The sequence below is a fragment of the Ostrea edulis genome, chromosome 1 (assembly GCF_947568905.1).
Source record: "Ostrea edulis chromosome 1, xbOstEdul1.1, whole genome shotgun sequence".
NCBI lineage: Eukaryota > Metazoa > Mollusca > Bivalvia > Ostreida > Ostreidae > Ostrea > Ostrea edulis.
In genome coordinates, this window is record NC_079164.1 from 62,288,163 (window position 1) to 62,297,222 (window position 9,060).

The following is a 9,060-nucleotide window of genomic DNA, read 5'->3' on the forward strand; positions in this document are numbered from 1 at the left end:
GATGGTGTGCAACATTATATCAGTGTTACAAACTACTTTTTCCAAATAAAAAAACTCTCTTTGAAAACCAGCAATGACAAACCAAACCAAAACTAAACGTACAACCTCGACGCGAATCTAAAATTTGTTTTCAAAGTCCATTAAAAGTTCAATGGTTAATGCCAAAGTGTGTTAGGTCTAAAGATGGCGCTATTGGTTATCAATGGTCCTAGCTTTTTGTTATCTAGTTTTAACACTTCCAGTTACTGCATATGCATGCATATAGATGATACTTAAGATTTAGAATACATGGGAACATGAACTACGACATTTCATGAAAAGTATGCCGATGTAACAGTAAACAGTGACCCTGTCAAAAAATGACCTCAGGGGTCATTTTCAACGATTGTTTGATCAATTTTCAACGTTGAAAATTGACCCAGACCATTAATTAACTACCCTCCCAAGCGTGAAATTTTGACCCTTGTTAAAAAAGGACTCTTATAGATCATTTTGGTAGGAGTCAAATTTCAACATTGAAAAAAGATCCTCAATGTACAAAATGTTTTCTGTACTGTCCATATCTTGGACAAGTGGTGGGGTCATATTTCAGCATTGAAAAATGACCCCGAATATACACAATGTTTCTTTGCAATCCCTGACTCAGTCAGGTAGTAGGGGGTCATATTTCAACATTGAAAAAAACAACCCAATGTACAAAAAGGGTTTCTGTACAACCCATATCTCAGTGACGTGGTGGGGTAATATTTCAACATTGAAAAATTACCCAAAATTTATAAAATGTTTTTGTGGAAACCGTATCTCAGGTAGATTGATTGATTCATTGTATATTGTTTAACGTCCCTCTCGAAAATCTTTGACTCACCATTGCCGGTGAAGGCCTGCTAAATTTAGGCCTATACTCGGCGCTTATGCATGACCATTGAGCAGGGAGGGATTTTTATCGTGTCACACATGCTGTGACACGAAGCCTCGGTTTTCGCTGTCTAATCACCGAAGTCGTCTATAATAACAAGCAAGGGGTCCTGAGGACCGAACGCCAAAAAAGAAGTTATGAGTAAACAAAGTGAAATATGCAAGCTCTTCTATGCGAAAAGAAGTAGGTACAGTTTCTAAAGTAATTTGGCCCACTGGCCAAAATATCGATGATTTCACTTGGAGCTCAAACCCTGGCATTCAAATAAGGAATGGATTAGCAAACCCCAAATCCGCTCAGTTTGATCAGCAAAATGATTTGTGTCATATTATGAGAGCTAGAAGTTGGCATAAAATTGCAGAAATGCCATTTTCAATGAAAATATCTACAAATTCAGGTGGTTTTCCTTTTAGAAAACATACAGCGCCTGCGTCGAGCAAATTCATATTCAAGTATGTTTTTCATCTTAAAATAATACCCAATATATATCATTTTCATTTTGCTCGACAAATGCGGACATCTGGAATAATCTGTATGACATTTGACAGTTTTCGGGTTTATATTTTGAAAAAAAGGCGGGAAATGTCTTATTCATGATGTCATAATGCTATCCAATACGGAAGTTCCGAGTTCTTCAAGAGTTATTTCCCTTTGTCGAACTCTTCCGTAAATTATGACGTAAAATATGATGACAGTGGGTACATTTGCTAATTACTATCGTTGTATTATTTCTTAAAAGATGATATCCAGAGTTTTTGAGACCATCCTATCTCAGGGAAAAGGCAACTTTAGTGAGTTTATAAGTATTGGATAACAAAATGGCTCAAACAAATATTGTTGATTGCCATCTTTCTTTGATAAAAGCGTCACTCATGTAGAAGAGGAAACGAATAATGATTCAATAGCCATTTTGATGATCCTATTCAAACAAATTATGCTTGATATGGCCAGAATATGCATACCAGTGATTGATATAAACAAAAGTTACGCTTTTATTACATTAATCGTACGTAATCGTTATGTACAATGCCAGTCTACGATATAATGTATACATTGTGTACCCACCATACGTCATAAAATGCGAAAGAGTTCGACAAAGGGAAATAACTTTTGGGTAACTCGGAACTTGCGTATTAGGAATACCATAATGATTTTGTTGACATAGTATACCTGGCATATATTTTACTTTCTTAAAACGCTGATTAATTCCAGACACATTTTATAGAGAGAAAATTTTTGGGCCTTTTCATGTATACAATCGTACCTTGTTCTTTCAGACTCATGACAAAATCCGACAATGTTGAAAAATTCTCACAAGGTAGTCTTTATTCGGCGGTTATGGAGAGCATGCATACTGAACTTCTTACAATTCAGGAACAATTATCAGAAATAAAGCCTTTCAAGGTAAATTACGTTGCAAACACCATGAAATTCGGTCCCTTCGATGTGAAAATGAACGATTGCCGTTGGAACGAAGTAACTGTAGTGTCGAATTAGAAAACAACAGGCCTGCCGAGAGGCTCATACGATGTTTGAACCAGAAAATAAAATCGCACGAGAACGAATACAATACCAGAACGCAAATTCAGTGGCGTAGCTTCCATAGAGGCAACCGAGGCAGCTGCCTCGGTAAAAAAAACCCCACCTTTTACGTTGTTAAAATGTCGATAGCTGCGCCCCCCAGACCCCCTGCCTCGGTAATATTCGAAACCAAGCTACGCCTATGAAATTATGAAAGAATTGAAACAGATTGTAGATGCAAAATACCCCACGGAAACAAAGCAAACAGACATAAAATCAAGATCCAGTGTGAAAAAGAGAACGCTAAACAAAAATTACTATGCTCAAATGTAGTTTCCGGAAAAGCCAAAATGATAATATTAACAACTCTTATGATGAAAGACGGGATAATTCAATCTATAAAAATGATACCCGCGAGAGAAATGTACACCCTGAAATCCTGCAAACGGTTGAATCAAACATACACCTTAAACTGTAGTAGAAACTTCCAACTCCATCACAACATTTCCATTCTAGTTCCAAACAAAGCACACGTAAAACTGATTCAGACCCAGAACAGAAGGCCTCCACCTCAGGAACGGAATGCGTAATAGCGTAAAACAAAGGCGTATTAAACGCGGGAGAAAAGCGTAATAACGTGAAGTAAAACGCATTTTAAACGCCTTTCAGAACTAGCGTAATAACACGAATCAAAAGGCGTTATTACGCCTTACAAAAGACATTATAATGCGGAGTGAAAAGGCTAACGTAATACCGTAATTAACGCGAATCAATGACGTTATGATGCGTTATGATGATAATATTAACAACTCTTATGATGAAAGACGGGATAATTCAATCTATACAAATGATACCCGCGAGAGAAATGTACACCCTGAAATCCTGCAAACGGTTGAATCAAACATTGACAATTTAGGTTGAATTAAGTGGAGCCGTTTAGCCTTTGAAAGGCGTTAAGGTGCAATGTGAAAAGGTGTAATAAACGCTAAAAATGCAGCTAAGATAGGGAAACTCTATGACTATCGATTTCTGTAATCAGTATGGGGCTGTAGGGCCTCTCGGGGGTGAAGCCACATTTCAGACCTCTAATAATTGAATATAGAGTGATCGAATGAAACGAAACTGATAAAGAGATAGAAAACAACGAAGTCAAACATATAGGGTCACATAGGTCTCTAAGGGTAATTAGCTTAACTGAAAGTACCCAATTATACATGATTGATTGATTGTATATTGTTTAATATCCCTCTCGAGAATTTTTCACTCATATCGAGACATCACCAGTGAAGGGCTGCAAAATTTAGGCTATGCTTGGCGCTTACGGCTTTGAGCACACCTGCTGTGACACGGGGCCTCACATGAAGGACCGCTCCATATAGTCGCCTCTTACGACAAGCAAGGGGTACTGAGGACCTATTACATCATGCAGGTCATAATGAAGGTTAATATTAAATAACTTAGTTGTTGAAGAGTCCACACTAAGAGTATGCAGGCAAGATAGAAGAATCCTAAAACTATCGTTTCCGCCTTCAGTAATTTGTGTCGCGTTATTACGCCTTTAATTTGTGTCACTTTATTACGTCTATAATTTACATTAATACGCCTTTGATTCGCGCTATTATGCCTTTATTTTTGCGTTATAACGCCTATTATTCGCATTATTGCTCCTATAGAAATATTTTCTTTCGTTTTTTAAGTGATCCTAATTGGCGTTCGTAGGAACCTGCCAAGACGTCCCGAAGTGAGATAATTCATTTCAAAACAACATTTCGATACCTTTATGGAGCGCCAAATTAATATAAACTCAAATAATTGAAGATATCATCAATTCATTTGATGCGCGCAACAATTGAATTAAAGATCTCTTCAAATAATTAATGATATCTTCAATTCTAGCATTAATTCTTCAGCTGCATTGATGCGCGCTTTAATTGAATTAATGATCTCTTCAAATGAATTAATGATACCAACAATTGAATTGATGCGCGCTACAATTCGATTGAAGAGAGCAATAATTGATATAATGCGCACATTAAATTAATTGATGAGAGCAATAATTGAATTGATGCGCGCATTAATTCATTTGATGAGAGCAATAATTGATATAATGCGCGCATTAATTCAATTATTGCTCTCTTCAATTGAATTAATGATATCTTTAATTCATTTGAAGAGAGCAATAATTCTTTTAGAGAGAGCAACTATATGATTAAAGATATCTTCAATTCAACATATCCACAATTGAATTAATGATGTCTTTAATTGAATTGTTGCTCTCTTTAAATGAATTGATGCGCGCATTAATTCCTTATACAAAAGCATTGTAAATGATTTAAAGATATCTTCAATTGAATTAAAGAGATCATCAAATTATTTATACCGAGCTCTAAATTAATTATTGCTAGCACTATTTCAACTAAATTGATGCTCTCATCAAATGAATTGAAGAGAGCAATAATTGAATTAATGCGCGCATCAAATCTATTATTGCTCTCATTAATTGAATTAATGCGCGCATCAATGGAATTGAAGAGAGCAATAATTGAATTAATGCGCGCATTAAATCAATTATTGCTCTCATTAATTCAATTGATGCGCGCATTAATTCAATTGATGAGAGCAATAATTGAATTGAAGCGCGCATTAATTCATTTGATGAGAGCAATAATTGATTTAATGCGCGCATTAATTCAATTAAAGAGAGCAACAATTGAATTGATGATATCTTCAAATAATTGAAGATATCTTCAATTATTTGAGTTTATGTTAATTTGGCACTCCATAGACCTTGGGGGTTATCTTGTACAACATCCACTTTATTTCCTAAATGATATGACAAAGGAACTTGTGTTGTGTGTTTCAGACTGAATGCAAATTTATGTCCTCATTTCAAACTAACGACAAAAAGATTAAACAAGAACTGGATTACATTTTTGTTCCCGAGTGGTTGGAGTTTGAAGTAAAATATAAAGAAATATATGATCTCATCATTCCCCTCTGTTCTCTGATTAATCAACATAAAAAAAAAGTCTTCTACCTGTTCTATCTCGCAACATTCCGAAGTGGTCAATACCTACAAGCGTACAGATGCACATGTAAAAATCTCAGCACATTTCAGGTAGGTGGTGAACCCAATTATGACATTGACATTGACCAGCAACTGATTTGTATAACAGCCACCCCTTTCCCTGCATCTGACCTTCACATTCCATACGAAAAATTTAGACTTTTCTTAAAGCCCAATTTATGGTGTATGGTGGCATATTTCTGCCTCCTAATGCAAGTTTTTTTTTTATTGATTATGTTGACATGCAAGATAATTATGTCAACATGAAACATAAATATGTCAACATGCAAGAAAAATATAATTAAATAAGAATTTACAAAAATTTCAAAAATCACATGTGACTTTCAACATGCTATATGCAACTTATTTATATTGACATGCAACTTATTTGTGTTGACATGCGAGCTAAATATGTTGACATGCAACTTATTTATGTCGATATGCGAAATAAATATGTCCACATGCAACTTATTTATGTCGACATGAGAGATAAGTATGTCATAGCAACTTATTTATATCGACGTGCAGCTTATTTATGTCGACATGCGAGATAAATATGTCAACATGCATATGTATCTCGCATGTCAACATAGATAAGTTGCATGTTGACATAAATAAGTTGTATGTTAACATAAATAAATTGCATGCTGACATAAATAAACTGCACGTCGACATAAGTAAGTTACATGTCAACATATTTATCTCGCATGTCAATATATATAATTAAGTTGCATGTCAACATATTTATCTCGCACGTCAACATAATTAAGTTGCATGTCAACATAATTGAGCTGCATCTAGCATGTTGAAAGTCGCATGTGGGCGATAATTGATAATTTTGGAGAATTTTACAAATTCTTATCTGATTACATTTTTCTTGCATATCAACATAGTTATGTTGCATGTTCACATAATTATCCTGCGTGTTGACATAATGATCTTGCATGTAGTCATAAATTATAGAAAAAATAAATTGCATACAGGGGGCAGAAATATGCCACCATACCAATTGGAAATCATAGTCTCTCAGGTTCACGATGTAAAACTTATACAGTACCAATTTTGATGCACCAGATGTGCATTTCGACAAATAATGTCTCTTTAGTGATGCTCAACCGAAATGTTTGAAATCCTAAATAATAATGAAGTTTTTAGAGCTATTACAGGGCCGTAAATTACATGGAGGCGGAGGAGGCAGCTGCCTCCTCCAACTTTTGAGCCAAAAAAAATTAAAATTTAAAGTTCATTAGAATTTATGTTGTTTCCAATAACTAAGAACATGATACCTCCCTTAAAAAGCATTCCAAATCTTTCTTTTAGAATGAGTTAGTCAAGTAACATCTTAGAAGGCCCTAGAATCAAGGATTTTGCACAAAACGTGTTCAGTGTGCACAAAATGTGCTCAGCGTCTGGGGGCCGCCCAGGCCCCCAGACCCCCGCCTAATTTCCTGCCTCCTCCAAATTGAAGGTTAATTTACGGCCCTGATTATAGGGAAAAACAGTGTGCCAAAAAAGTGGAGTCAAATTCGTCTAAGGATAAGAGCTATGCGTGAGGGAGATAATCCTTAATTTTGAAATGAATTTCAAATATTTTAACATCCATATTTTCAAGCTAGTAACGAAGTACTTAGCTACTGGGCTGTAGAGACCCTCGGGGACTAACAGTCCACCAGCAGAGGCCTCGACCCAGGGGTCTTAAAGGAGCATGGACACGATTTGAACTGAAAATTTTCAAATTTTTTCCCTCCATTTTTAATGTTTGCAATACTTAGGTAAGATATTTCTAATGGTCAACAAAAATTTGAATGTCAGTTGTTGAGTTACAGGAGAGATACAGAGCTACATGGCTGGTGCCATGTTTTTGTTTACAGAGATGTAGATTACTTGATAGGAAATATCATCTTTAAAACAAAATGAGATGTAACAAACACTATCTGCTTAATTATGTTTAGAATTAATTTGTAATTTGAAAAATCTGATTTAAACGAAACTTTGACTAGTACATTTAACCTATGTAAACAAAAATCTGACACAAGTCTTGTTTGCATAACAAGGAAATCTATATCTATATCTCTATATATATATATATCTTGCACCTTCACAACTGACATTCACATTCTTGCTGACCATTAGAAATACCTTGGTTAAGCATTGTAAATAGGAAAATAAAAATTGAAAATTTTCAGTTCAAATCGTGTCCATGCCCCTTGAATATCCGGGTATTCTTCAAAATTAAATATAAAACACCACGGTTTCATTAAGTAGGGTTGATTGTATTTTTTCTTCAACATCCACTCAAGAATCACAGTGCCAATTTTATCCAAGCTTGACATATAATGGGGTGACTTCACAAAAACCCTTACAAACAGTCCCGTGAGAATCCGGGTTACAATAGGTCCTTAGTACCCCTTGCTTATCGTAAGATGTAACTAAATGTTACAAAAAGTGGGAAAGTCAAACGATAACATAAATCGAAATTGGGATGGGTTAGACAGAGAATCCACATATTTTGAAGAAATTATCGCCGCCAAAAAAAAAATCAGAATGGAGAGGGGGGAGTACTGTCCATACATCATACAGATGCCTGTGGATTTCAAGACCCCATGCCACCAGATACTGAAGTTTAACTATCATTTTAAAAAGACTAGTTCTAGTCGTTTGAACTTGTGTACATTATTTCGATTTATGTAATCCTTTCCCACTTTTTGTAAACTTTAGAGATTGGCCTTCTACCGGCTTTATTGTTACCGGTAGATCTCTAAAGCTTACAAAAAGTGGGAAAGGAATACATAAATCGAAATTTTCATGGGATAGACAAGGAATCCATGCATTTTGGAGGAGAAATTATCCCCGATAAAAAAGTCAGAAAAGGAGAGGGTAGTAGATAGTGGCCATACTTCAGCTAGTGTTGACTTCTTCAATATCATCCTCTGTTGAAGAACGTTATTCGTTTGCCGTGCATCATTCCTGACTGGTTTAAACTGATATTGTTGAACCACAAAATCGGGCAGTTCGTCAGAAAACAAAAATTAGTCCATATTCGTTTAATGCAGTAGATATTTCGTTGAACAAAACGGTAGGCCTACACTATTTTCATTGCGTTGTTTACATCGATGGGTCGTTGTGACGCCACAAACACATAATCAAGAACGATAAGCGGGTAACAAATTCATTCTATGTACAAGTTTACAGCTTTATTTCTTATCAATCCAGAGACAATAATTTGTTTTATTAAACGCTGTTTGACCTTCATTCATACCCATCTTTATGTTTTTAAAGTAAAATACCATTGTTAGAAATTGTTTCATATGACCTTTAATTAAGTCAATAACGTTTCCGCCCGAAAGGGAGATTAGGGGCATGAACCACAGGCACTTGTTTCTGTAAATGACTTATGACCTCTGTATACTAATAACAACATGTTCTTAGTATACAGAGGTCATAAGTCATTTACAGAAACAAGTGCCTGTGGCATGAACACCCCAAAATGGCAAGAAATGTTATAATATTTCTACTAAAGAGGTTAGCAGTCCCCTCTAGACCTGCCAATGAGTAA